This window comes from Psammomys obesus, unplaced genomic scaffold (assembly GCF_907164565.1).
Source record: "Psammomys obesus unplaced genomic scaffold, mPsaObe1.curated_primary_1811, whole genome shotgun sequence".
Lineage (NCBI taxonomy): Eukaryota > Metazoa > Chordata > Mammalia > Rodentia > Muridae > Psammomys > Psammomys obesus.
Window position 1 is genome coordinate 16,272,926 of NW_026596039.1, and position 13,579 is coordinate 16,286,504.

A 13,579-nucleotide genomic window follows, 5' to 3' on the forward strand; every position below is an offset into this window, starting at 1 on the left:
CACACACACACACACACACACACACACACACACACACACACACACACCATTTTTTTCTGTAGGCTGCAGCATTTCCCATGATGCCTCTTTCCTTCTGTGGATGCCATTCCTCTAGGTAGCCCCTCCTTTATTTCTCCACACCCCTACAGTTGGAACTAGAGGCCCCTTTTGTTTCCAGAAGGAACACATAAGAGTTAAATGACTTGGGCCATGAGTCTAAATGCCTAGGCTCATTTTTGAATAGGTAAGCTTTGTTTCCTTGTGGTCACATCTTTAAAATAGGGATTGTAGTAGAATTTTCTCCCCATGGCTGACATCAGAATTTAGAAAACTCCACAGCATGGTGGTAGTACAAGCTGATAACCTGGCACCTCAGAGGTACAGGTAGGAGCACTAGGAGGTCAAAGTCATCCTTGTCTACATAGCAAGTTCTAGGACAGTCTGGGCTACACAAGACCTAAAATGAAAGATCAACCCTCATCAATAGAGCTAAAAAGAGTTGAAATCCAAATGTGCAGAGGGCAGCAGAGCGATGATGTCTGAGGAGACCCCGGCTGTGGCAACTGGAGAGGTCCTGGCTGAGGTGGCAGGCCTTCTAGGACCTGTGGGCTTATAGAAAGGGGCGGAACTGCCAGCCCAGATCCTGGAGGAGTTTGTAAGGAACTTTCGGAAGAAGGGCAAGCTGCTTTGTAGCCATCTTCAGGTCATGAACTCGTTACGGAATTTTCTGGCTCAGGATGATACCGCCCAGAGCCCAGACACTTTGGTTTCTGAAGACATAAGTCCACAGAAGGCAACTAAAGCTAAGGGGCAATGGAAGGAACTGAAGGCCATGTACCAGGGCCATGTGAAAGCCATAAGATGTGGCCTGACGCAGGCCTTACCCAAGTTTGAAGAGGTCCAAAGTAAGTACAAAGAACTCGGGGAGGCTTTGGAGCAACTCTGGGCCAAGAATCAAATACTTTTGGAGAAACAGCAAGCTTCTCACAGGGAGTGGCAGCTGCAGCAGAAGCCGTCTTTTGAGATGCCTATCTAAAGGACCATCAGAGCTCAGCTGAAGCTTGATGGATCACAGCAGGAGCTTGAAACCTTGAAGCAGGACAGGAACAGGATGAGCTGCAGAGGAAGCAGACCTGCCTACCTCCAGCCATTGGATAAGCCGCAGATCTCTGAGGCCAAGGTTACGGACAGAAATACCACAGGACTTGCTCTCTCACCTGAATCTCTGTAAAGAAACAAAGAAAAATACAGGTTTGGCATGGAATACCTTGTCCCCTGAGCATGAGGAGTGGCATGAAATGCTTGTGACTAAAGAACTGAGATGGTATAGAGATGCCTTCAGGAGCTTAGGAGTATGGCTCGAAGGAAACTTAGTTAAGATTGACAGCTGGTTGAGAAGCCTTTCTGCAGATCTCCAGGATGGATGTAATGAAATGCAGCAAATGTACACAGTGGCCGAGGCACTGCAGCAAGTCTCAGTGCCCTGAATTGTTGGCCCAGTACATGGAGATGGACTTCCTGTTCCCCTTAGATTGTTGGGGACATTTATGGGAACAAGAATCAATCTTTCATTAAATCCTTCATCTTTTTTTGTCACACCAAAATCTGCCTGATTTAAAATAAAATAAAAAAATCATACCAAAAAACAAAACTAAACCAAAAAGAGGCGATGTGTATGGGAGAGGCTTAGACTAGTGTCTGGCACGAAAAGCATGCAAAATACCAGCTATTGACAGCCGATGATAACACCTGTAAGAGAACTTGTCTCCATGATTGTAGAAATAAAAACTGAGTCTAAAGCATAAAGTCTCAGACAAAAAATAAACAAAACAAAACAAAAAAAAACAACAAAAAAAAACCCTAAACTTTATTAATTTGAAAGATACAGAATTAATGGTGAAGGGATGTCTTTGATTGCCAGCGATTTGGGCTCTTTGCTAGGAGAAGGAAGAACAGGCATCTTATCAGGTTCTTGAGGTGTCCTAAAATCTTGTCACTCTTATTAGTCAAGAGGAGATAGACAGGACAACTTGTCGGAGTCAGTTCTCTCAGTCCACTGTGTGGGTCCTGGAGACTGAGGACAAATTTGCCAGTTACCTTTGCCTGCTTAACCATCTTGCTGGGCCAGGAGGATTTTTGTACACAAGGTGTAGGTGAGTGGGCAGGGGTTCCTGGAGTCTGGCTTGTTCATACCTCTTTGGTTAGACAGGAGAGATGTGTGCGATGGAGGGGAGTTCTCGGCTGCCCCTCCCTGGGCTCCCCCTCCTCTGCGCTTGCCTCCTCTGTAACTCATTACCAGGAAGACTGGGATTATGACTATGTGAGAAACCTCCAGCTGATCTCTATGGTCACAGTGAGAGAACTGACCGTCTCATGTCTTCATGCGTGTTTCCTTTCTCATTGCTGTGTTGGAGGGGGGGAGATCACAAATAGGAAGGAAGTGGACAGTGATGAGAACCTGTCTGTTTGGGGGCGAAGTGCAGGGGTCTGGGTACAAATCCAAGCCCACAAGAAGGTACCGGCTCTTTCTCAAGGGAGGAAACCTCCTAGGACTGGCTTCCTTCTTTCCAGCGGGATCCCTGGCCTGCAGGACCTAGTCTGGGGAACACAGGCAGGTGCTTTGCCAGCATTGACCAGAGGGCGGCAGTAACTGCCTGCGCACTGCCAGCGAGCACCGGTGGAGTAGCAGGGCTCGGCCCTCTTGGCTCCTTCTCTATGAGCGACAATGAGTGCCTCCTACTAAAGCACTGTGGACCCCGAGCAAGGACCTCGCAGGCTTCCATTCCCTTACTTTCAAGCGAAGATCGTTATCCCATAGCTTAGTTCCTAGGGGCTTCCAGTGTGAAATTCCCAGATGGAAGTAGAAAAGTCATCCCAGGCACAACTCTCAGGCATTGTCCAAGACCTGGAGTCATCAGTGTTGGGGGGCTCTCTGAGAGGCCAATATGTGAGAGCCATTTCTCCGGACCAAATGAGGAAAAGAGCCAGGCACCACGGAGGATTTTTGCTCAGCTCTAGAAAGTGCAGGAGTCTCTACAAAGCCTGGAATGAGGCAGATATAGATTCATCAGCTGCTGGCCAGAGAGGCTCGTGGTTCCCTACTGCCCGTGGTTCCCTACTGCCCGTCGATGCCCTACCACTGTTTACTCACCAGGCCTAAACAAGGCCAGCTGGGGATTTTCAAAGAAAATAGAATTCCTGCCCCTAAGGAGTTCACAGTGGCTTTGCCTCACCAGGACTTCAGGGCATCTTCAACAGAAATCGTCTGATCAGAAAAGTTTCACTCCCAGATGGTCAGTGATGGTCCATGCCATTAATCTTAGCACTCGGGAGGCAGAAGCAGGCAGATCTCTGTGAGTTTGAGGCCAGCCTGGTCTACAAAGTTAGTCTAGGACAGTCAAGGCTACACAGAGAAACCCTGTCTCGAAAAAAAAGTGTCCTTGTGCCTTTACACATAAAACTTCAACAGTTTAAATGATGGTATGGGGGGGGGGGTGACTCGAGCTGAGACTCCTAGCATCAGGGGACATGCAGATTGAAGTGGTCACTCCCTATAGGCAGGCCGGGCTTCCAGTGGAGGGAGGGAGACACCAACACACCCACAAAGCCTTAATTTACCCTTCCTACAGGTGTGCAAGGATGAAGATGGAGCAGAGATCGAGGGAAGGGCCACACAATGACTTGAGACCCTCCATAGAGAGAGCCAGCCCCTGACAATATTAATGACATTCTGCTGTGCTTGCAGACAGACTAGCGTAACTGTCTTCTGAGAGGCTCCACCCAGCAGTGGATCGAAACAGATGCAGAGACCCACAGCCAAACATTAGGCAGAGCTTGGGGAGTCTTGAGAAAGAGTTGGGGGAAGGATAGAGGGATTCGGAGGGGACAAGAACTCCACAAGAAGAACAACAGAGTCAACTAACCGAGGACCATGGGGGTTCACAGAGACTGAACCACCAACCAAAGAGCAGGCATGGACTGGGCCTAGGTCCCCTACACATATGTAGCTGGGCAGCTTGATCTTCATGAGGGTCCCCTAGCAATTAGAGCAGGGGCTGTCTCTGACATGGACTCTATTGCCTGCTTTTGGATTACTTTCCACTAGCTGGGCTGCCTTGTTGGGCCTCAGTGAGAGAGGATGTGCTTAATCCTGATGTGACTTGATACGCTGGGGTGGGTTGGGGTGTGTGTGTGGGCAGAGGATCCCCTTTTCTGAGGAGAAGGGGAGGGGGAAAGAGGCAAAGAGGGAGGAGGTTTCAATAGGGAGGTAAAGTGAACAAGTAAAGAAATGTTTAAAAATGAGTTAAACAGAAGAGCAACAATCAGGAGTGAACTCACCCATGCTGGGAGCCGAAGTGCAGCTAGAGGGGCCAGGCCCCGTGTTTGTGGAGGGAGTCTGCACAATGCATAAAGTTCTGCTTTATCTACGAGCATAGGAAGCAGCGAAGCCAAGATGGACAACAATCTGAGGGCAAGAAGGTGGGCGGGGGGAGGGGGGGAAAGGAGGGCTGATGAGGCTGCCAGTCCAGCACTTCTGAAAGACAAAGGGGATTTAAGGCACCAAAGTTAGCCTTGAAAGAACTATGAGCCTGTGCCAGACTCTGCCAGGGATGAGATCGAAGACTTAGATAGTCAAGTCTGAAGAGGAAAGCAGAGAGGGATCTACTGGGTGAGGCAAGTCCCAGTGCTGCAGAGAGAGAAGCGAGAGTTCTTGTGGTAGGCTGGTAGGTGTTGGAGAGGTTCTTGGGGTGGGGATGACAGCAGCAATAGTAACCACTCTGAAACCCATGACTAGATTTGCCCATTCCTGTGGTGTAAACACTGCTCCTTCGGACCAACCTACCATGCTGCTGCTGCTGGATTTTCACGGCGAGTCCAGGGACTTGTGTGTGCAGGCTCCTGGGCACCTCTGAGTGGCTCGAGCACACCACTGGAGTCTCACCGTGGACCTAGAGTGTATATACCCTGCCACATCCATTCAGGAGCCTGCTAGGAAGAAGTGCTTTCTGAGGACAGCTAGGTGTGCTGAAGATAAGGTCAGGAAAAGGGACTGAGAGCTGAAAGAAATGTAAGGTCTGTTCCTTACAAGGTCTGGGACAGTTGGAGAGTTACGGGCAGAATGGAGACAGCAGGGTTGAAATGCTGAGCAGAGGGGCCTGGGACAAGCAGCTATGTGCAAATCGAGCTCTGAGAAGAGAGTCTATATCCTGAGCAGTCCTTCCTGCTACTCCTTATACAGAGGTGGCTGCCAGGAAGGGCTGGCCGGCCCCAAGCCAACAAGCCTGGGAAAGTTCCACAACACCAGATCAAATGCACTTCTGAAAGGCAAAGGGGATTTAAGACACCAAAAGTTAAGCTTTAAAAGAGCTGAGCCACAACCTTACTCCAGCCCCACCCTAACTCAGAGGAGGCCAGTGACAGGTGAGCTAGCTGGTGCCACTAGCTGAAACTCCCCTGCCCCCTCTGCTCCTGAGCCACTGCAGGCCTGAAGGGAATCCTGTGAGACTTTGCTGTTCAGTGACTGGCCAGCCCAGGAGGCTTCGTGGCACAGCAGCAAGTCTCCTGTAAGAGCTGTTGTGTACCACCTCTGAGCTCTGACAGCAGCCTCTCCTTGGCTTCGAAAGGGAGCAGACTGCCCCTGCCCAAACCCTCTCTGTGCCCCAGTTTCTTCAGTTCTTCGTCCAGCAAGAAGTCCTTGCCCCTGAGCTATTTTTGATTCACCTGAGCTGTACATGGGAAATGTACTCTCCACTGGTATTCTATTCTGCTTAGCTCTTTAAATAATTAATGTATCTATCTTTATTAATTTATTTTTGGTATTTCTAGATGGGGTTTCTCTGTGCATCCTTGGATAGCTGGAGCTTCTTGCTCTAAAGACCAGGCTGGCCTCAAACTCATAGAAATCCACCTGCCTCTGCCTCCTGAGTGCTGGGATTAAAGGCGTGCACCACTGCCACCCAGCTTTAATTTATTTTCTGTCAACTTGACACAACCTAGAGTCACCTTGGAAGAGGAAACCTCAGTTGAGGAATTGCTCAGTTCAGATTAGCCTATGGCCACATCTATGAGAAATTGTCTTGATTGATGATGGATATGGGTGAGGGAGGGCCCAGCCCTCTAGCTATATAAGAAAGTTAGCTGAGCTGGGCTTGGTGCCACATGCCTTTGTTCCCAGCACTCAGGAGGCAGAGGCAGGAAGATCTATGAGTTCGAGGCTGACTTGGTCTAGAGAGCCAGTTCCAGGACCAGCAGGGCTACACAGAGAAACCCTGTCTCAAAAAACCAAAACCAAAAAACTAACAAACAAACAAAGACCAAAACAAACAACAACAACAAAACAAATGAAGAAAGTTAGCTGAGCACGAGCCAGTGAGTAAACCAGTAAGCAGCTTCCTCCATGGTTTCTGCTTCAGCTTCCCTCGGTGACTGATGGTGACCGGAAGTAATCCAAATAAACCGTTTCCTCCTCAAGTTGCTTTTTGATCAGAGTCTTATCATAACAGCATAAACCAAACTAGAATAGTCACACTGACCGTGTCTCTAGCTGGTCAGTTATATCTGGGATCAACTGCTTCAGTGCTTGAGCCGCCAGGCCTGCTTGTGATTTTCTTCACTGGACTATTTGAGGTGGGGAAACAGGTTAAGTAAGCAAGCCTGACCTTGGTTTTCACTGGCTTCACACGTGGCCTGCAGAACAAGTTGTCTTGAATAGAGCTGGATGTGAAGGAACTGACCTTGGTCCTCCACTGGCCTTGCTCTAGACGCCTGCAGAGGTTATGGGGACCAGGGAACAATGGGAAGAGGCCCCACCCTGCAGGCATCCGCTCAGATAAGCACCTACCTGTTCTACGTGTGGCCCAGAAGAAAGGGAGTACTTGGGCTAGACAGTTGTGACCCGAGAAATGGCTGAAAGAAAAACTATAATATGTTTGCCTGCAGGGATCTGGGACGCAGGGCTGAGCAGGTGCTGAGCCTTCTCAGCAGCACGGCTGGGGCGCCAGTTAGAGGGGTGTGGTGCCTATGGCCTCTGACCCCAGAGCAGGCCACAACCAAGGGACCCGTCACAGAAGGTGGTTGGCATGCAGGAATATAGGCAGAAGCCTTACCCAGGGTTGGGGCTGCCTCCGTGGTGCTTCCATCCTGGGGAGTGAACACAACGCACCTGAACAGTTAAACACTAGGTTGCCAGGGTGAAGATATTCCAGAGAGATATGCTTATGTGTCTGGTTCTTTTGCAGCTCCCGATACTGAGACAATGGAATCCAAGGACTTGTAATTTCCCAAGGAATCTTATTCTGGGGAAGGAAAAACTAGAGCCCAGGTGCCAGCCTGAGGAAGAGGTTGTCTCATGGTTCTGACCACTTTTTCCCAGGCCCCTTGTAGAAAAGACTGGAGCAGAGACGGCCGATGGGTCCACATGGACCACACCATGGCCAGAACTGATTAGCTATGCATACCTCTTGCTTTCTATGTTAACTTAACCCTCATGCCAGGAGCCCAAAGATAGATCTGAGGTGAGAGTAGTCTCTAGGCCTCTTTGTTTCTCCTCCCAGTGTGACCACATTGAATAAATGTCCATTTTTTCCTGATTAACAACTACCTCTTCTCTCTCTCTCTCTCTCTTTCTCTCTCTCCCTTCCCCTCTGGTTTTTGAGACAAGGTTTCTGTGTGTAGTTCCGGCTGTTCTGGAACTCACTCTGTAGACCAGGTTGGACTCAAACTCACAGAGATCTACTGCCTGAGCTCTGGGATTAAAGGCATGCACCACCACTGCCTGGCATCTCTTTAATTGGACTGTTGAGGACCGGTGGCCCGGAGACAGGTTATCAAGTCCCAGGCTTTGCTCCTAACAGCTCCAGTGACACCTCCACTGTTTTCCCCAGCCATCCTCCCTGTGTACGCATTTTAAGAGGCCTTCCCACATCTACACTAAGACCAGGCTCTGTTGGCTTTGAGGGAAGAAATGGGCGGAGATGGTGCTGCCTCCTCAGAGGGTGGAGAGGCCTGGCCAGCTCGGCCAGCAGGGGGTGAAACAGCACTAGCTTCAATGTCCAAGTGCTGTGTATGTGAAGTGTATTGCGGTCCCTAGGATCCGGTTTTCTTGATCACACATGTATGCCCCCCTCACTCCTCTGCAGCAGCCATGTTTCTCAATCAGCCTAGGAGGGCATTGAGCTTTGACCTGGCAAGGCACAATTCTGTCTTCCCTGGAAAGGATGGCTCCTTGAGCCAGGCCTCGGGGGATGGGGCTTCCTGCTCGGTAGGAACTGCCTTTGAGGGTCCCTTGTCAATTAATTTGGCAGCTAAGTGTGCAGGGGCAAGTGGCATTTGAGAGGCCTAATGTGACAAGTCAGAAATGAGTTATGGGATTCACCATGGGGCCGTGGGCACCCTTCCCCTCTACCTCCCCTCCCCTGGAGATTTGCTTTGTCATCGAGGCCCTAAGTTCGCATGCCTCGTTGCCTGGCCAACCCTTGGTCAGCCTGTGGCCACGTGGGACTCATTGAAGGCACATTATCGGCCACTAGTTGTGAGGGATGATGGAGGGGCAGGCCCATCTGCACACACATCAGGCCCTTTGTCTGAGGGGTGAGTGGGGAAGATGAATGAGGCCTGTTGTCAGGCCTCTGCTGCCTGGAGGACATGTGGGCCCCAGAACAGACCTTGGGCTGAGTGTTGGAAAGAGAGCAGCCTGGGCCCACCTGTGCAGATAGAGCCAGAGCAAACACGTTTAACTAGAGCAGCTGAGAGGAAGCAGTGGAGTCAGGTGGGCCTCAGCCTAACCCAGGGCATCGCCTGCCCTGCTAAAGCCGATGCATGGATTTAGGCTGGGGGCCTATTTGCATCCTGTACATGCAGGCTAATGGTGTTCTGACTAGTTAATTCAAACTCAGTCTACGATGAGAAAACCAAGAAAGCTGGGAATGTGCTCAAGGTCAGTTCCAGACTTAGAGGCAGGGCAAGGGCAAGAACTGACGCACTGGTGTGATAAACTCCTTTAGACGCCCTAGTCTGTTGGAACGGACCCAACTAAACACGACAAGGACTCTGAGACAAGGTGCAGGTTCCTGGAGATTGGGGAGGGGGCAAGAAAGGCCAAACAGAGCTCTTGTCCTTCTCTAGACATGCAGAGTTGAGCCTGGAGCTAAGCTGGCCCCTGAGTGTGGGAGGACGTCTTGCTCCAGAGCATCAGGCAGGCACAGTGGCATACTCACATCACGCAGTCCCCGGGGGTGGGGGGACATCCTCTGCTGCAGTACGAATTCACTCAGCAGATCGCCCCCTTCCTGTGGCTCTCCATAGCCACAGGCCACAGTTCTAGTTCCTTGGTCTAGCATCCAAGGCCCTCTGGGATCGGCCTCTGCCCCCTTTCCAGGCCCATCTCTGGAAGGCAGTCTGGTTTAAATGTCACTGGCCCTAGGATGCCTGCCTCGGGATTCAAAGGTACACAGTTCCTATAATGCTCTGCCAGCACCACGGATCATCACATCTAGTCTGCCCTCAGAGGAAGTTTAACGTTCTATTCCTGACCTGGATTCCCAGTTCTGAAATGTAGCCCAGCCCAGAGGCAGGAGGAAAAGAGGGAAGAAGGGAAGGAGGGAGGGAAGAGCTACCAGCCCAGCTTTTGGGGAAGCAGTTCAGGCTTACTTGCTAATAGCCTTGTCACCGCTCTACCCTCTGACTCAGCAATCCCACTTTAAGGAAACAATCTAAAAACAGGTGGGGACTCTTTAGAGGCATAGCTGCTCTTTGCAAGGTAAAGTTAACAGGTTTTTTTTGTTGTTTTGTTGGGCTGGTGAAATGGCTCAGGAGATCTAAGCACTTGCCCTGAAGCCTGAGGACCTGATTTGATCCCAGAACACACATAAAAGTTTCCACTTCTATGTGGACTGGCTCTATAAAGCTACCCTCTGACCTCTGAATGCATGGTACAGTATGGGCATGCATGCCCACTCCCCCCATCTCACACGCACACACGCACACACATACAAACCTAATAAATAAAATGGGCAATACCATTGTTCCCTGGACATACCATAGCAGGAAACAGAGCTACGTTAGTACACATCCATGTGATATCTTGGTCCACACCAAAACTGGCAGGGGAAGAAGAGAGAATACTACTGTAGTTTAAGAATGTTTGGCCATATATGTGTGTGTGCGCGTTAATTTTGGTATGCATATGCGGCGTTGAATGCGTGCATGCGTGTTTGCATATATGAATGAGTATAGGTACACGTGCATACATGTACCTATGGAGGGCAAAGGCTGATGTCAGCTTCCTCAGTCACTCTCCGCCTTATAAACTGAGGCAGAGTCTGTCACCTGAACGAAGAGTTCCCCGACTTGGCTAGTCTAGCTAGCTATCTCACTCCAGGGATCCTGGGATTACAGATAGGCCGTAATGTCCGCCCTGTATGTGGGTGCTGGGGATCCGAACTCTAGCCTTCGTTGCTTGCACAGCAATCATTTTATCTACTGAGCCATCTGTCTAGCCTCTAAGTGCATTCTTTTTGAAGAGCACCTTTTTATACAGTTCATTTTTACATATGTTTGGACAGAACATCGCTGAACTCTTTTTCTATTGACCCATTTCATCCTGTGCCAAGTCCTATGACTTTGAACTAATAAAGCAGCTGGGCATGGTGGCACAGACTTTTGATCCCAACACTTGAGAGACAGAGCAGGTGGATCTCTGTGAGTTCAGGGCTATCCTGCTCCACATAGTGAGTTCTATGTCACTAATACCACATGATAGAGATACCCTGTCTCAAAAACAAAGCAAAACAAACAAACAAATAAATACTACTAAAGCATTAACACAGTTTTCCACATCTTGAGGCAATTTTCTTTGCATTATTCTCCCTTTTCATAATTGCCTTAGCTTTCCTTATGCATTTATTCACCCATAAAAATTTTAGTGCCAATCTGCCAAATAGAAAAATCCTACTAGCATTTCGATTGGTTTTGAATTGAATTAATGGAGTGTTTTAGGGGAAAATGTGAAGTTTCACAATAGTGAGTTTTCTTAATTATCTTGATGTGTTATTATTATTTAAATGAAGTCTCACCACTGTTGCCCAAGCTGTTTCAAAGTCTTGGGCTAAAGTGATCCTTCCACTTCAGTCCAGAGAACAGCTGGGAATTGAACCATGTAGTACCACATTCAGCCCCAATATACGGTTTTTGAAATTTTGTTCAAAAAATAAAGCGACTATTATCCAGCGGTATTATACATTAACATACTGCTTACGCTACTGAAGGAGGGAAAAATGTTCATTATGTTGCCATGTGACCATCTGGAACAGACGTGGAAGAGGAAGCCGGAAAGAAACAAACAAGCAAATAGTGGGGTGTTTCCTTTGCTTAATTTTCTACAACATGTTTTTACTTAAAAAAAAAAAAAAAAAAAAGCATGCTTATGCTGAGTTTGATGGCTTGTATCTATAATCCCAGCACTTAGGAGGTTGAGGGAGCGAATTACTGAGTTTGAGGCCAGACTGGGCCCGAGTGGGAATTCCAGACCAGCCTGAGCTAGACAGAGTTGGTTCCTTAGCATCCAGATAAAAAGCCGGGCGTGGTTGTGTGAGCCTGTAATTCCAGTGCTGGGGAGCCAACAGTGACTGAGGAAGAGAGTTGGCGTAGACCTCTGACCTCTGCACACACGTGTATATATGTACGTAAACACCTGTGAGCACATGCACACACAGAAACACGGGCGCATGTACACCATATACACACACAAGTAATGACCCTGGTGTCTTTGCGGGTAGACAGTACCCTGCCATTGTCTTATCTAACCTCACCCAGTGGAGGGACAAGATTGGTGTTCCTATTATACACAGGCAGAAGCTGAAGGTGTCCCATGAGTGGAGAAGTGGCTTGCCCAAAGTCCTACAACAGGGGAGTGATGCAGTCCACATCAAAACCAGACCATACACAGCATTCTGGCATTTCCGAGTGGCTGAAATAAGAAGGAAATTTCGCAGATTTTTCTTTCTCTCGCCCGCCGACCCCCACTCCTCCACAGAGGGTAATGTGTCAGCTGCGGGGCCAATGGATGTGTCAGCGCAGAGAGGTAAGACGAATGGACCTTTGTTAATGAGTCAGAGAGCCTGGTCCCTCCTCGTGGGCTGGAGTGAGCGGATGACTCTAATGACCACCGAGTCTGACCTCCCTGGAGGCTGGCAGCCCAACCATGGCTATCCTTCATCTGTGCCCTCAAATGAGCGTGGCAGGGAAATCCCCACTCCCTGTGGAAAACTGACTCTCTCAGTCATGAGGAGCCCGTGCCAGATAGGAAGAGTGTCTCCAGTAAGGTAAAGGCAGAGTCAAGAAGGTGACATCGCAAAGCAGGCAAAGGGCAGGGGCCAGGGAAAGTCTCCTCAGCCAGTTATGGAGTTACCTAGGCCCAGAAGAACCTTCAGTGATGGCAGGCACACTTCCATACCTACCTCACCTCCCAAAGCCAGCTGCTTCCTCAGGGGACTTCAGAGGAGTACTTAGTTTTTGCTTCCTTTCCTGGTGGGGGAAGGATACAAAGTCTGATCAAAGACTTCAGACAAAAGCCCCTGCCCTACCACCAGGGGAGGAGAAAACAAAGGGCTTGCTAAGCTGGTCAGATCATAGGGCCTCCCACTGGACTCCCAAAGAGCTCCATTTATTAGACAGGCTACAGATGTATGTTGCCTTCAGCCTCCACCTCTCCCTTCTCCTTCTCACTCCCATCTACTCCATCTGCCAGGGACCCCTGGCTCCTGGCCCTGCCATGAAGTGCACACAAAGGCCTGGGGGAGGGAGGAAAGAGTGCAGCCGTCCTAGACCAGCTGCTGTGTGGAGGGACATGCGGACACGTGAGGCCAGCTGGCAAGCCTGTCTGGAAAATCTACTCGCCACTCATCTAGCTGCTGACATCACCAGTGCTCTTGGGTCACCCCTGGATCCAGAGATACACAAGACTTGGCCTCTAACCCTGTCCTACGCTTGTGATGGGTGTACACACACCTAGGATGAGTGCTGTGGGGTGGTGCAACAGGAGATGCGAGGAGCTTCCAGAGTTGGGGATCTGTGAGCTGGAGTTGGGACTGCAGGAAGGGAGTTCAGCCAGGCACACGGGGGAGAGCAGGGCCCAGCAAAAGAAGTATATGCTGCCTGTGGGCTAAGGAGGAAGATGAAGGGGAAACGGGACAAGACAGGGTGCAGCAAGACAGACAGACACCTCAGCCTTTGAAGCTAGGGAGAGCAGGTGACACTGAAGCTGGGGTTCTGCACAGGCGCTTTGGGGTGTGGGGAGGCACAGTCAAGCCTGCTAAGGCTGATGTCGAAACTAGGAGTCCCAGGGGTCAGGCCCCTGCAGGTCTCCCAGGGCCTGTGATGGATTCTAGGTGGATATTTCCTGAGACCAGCCTCGCCTGGGCTCTGTGGGAGAGGCAGGGCAGCTGGACATAGTCTCCCGAGGGTTGAGGACGGCGCTCAGGTGGCCCAGGGGCTTCACCCTCAAGTGACAGCACCACAGCTCTAGCAGAACTAACACACAGTTCTGCAGAACCCACTCACAGCCTCAGCTTGCGCTACATCT

General features: G+C 49.9%; 1 pseudogene; it reads left to right on the forward strand.

Annotated features, from left to right (window-relative positions):
- The first annotated feature begins 532 nt into the window (after positions 1 to 532).
- On the forward strand, positions 533 to 1,036 carry LOC129687605 (ZW10 interactor-like; annotated as a pseudogene).
- The last annotated feature ends 12,543 nt before the right edge of the window (positions 1,037 to 13,579 follow it).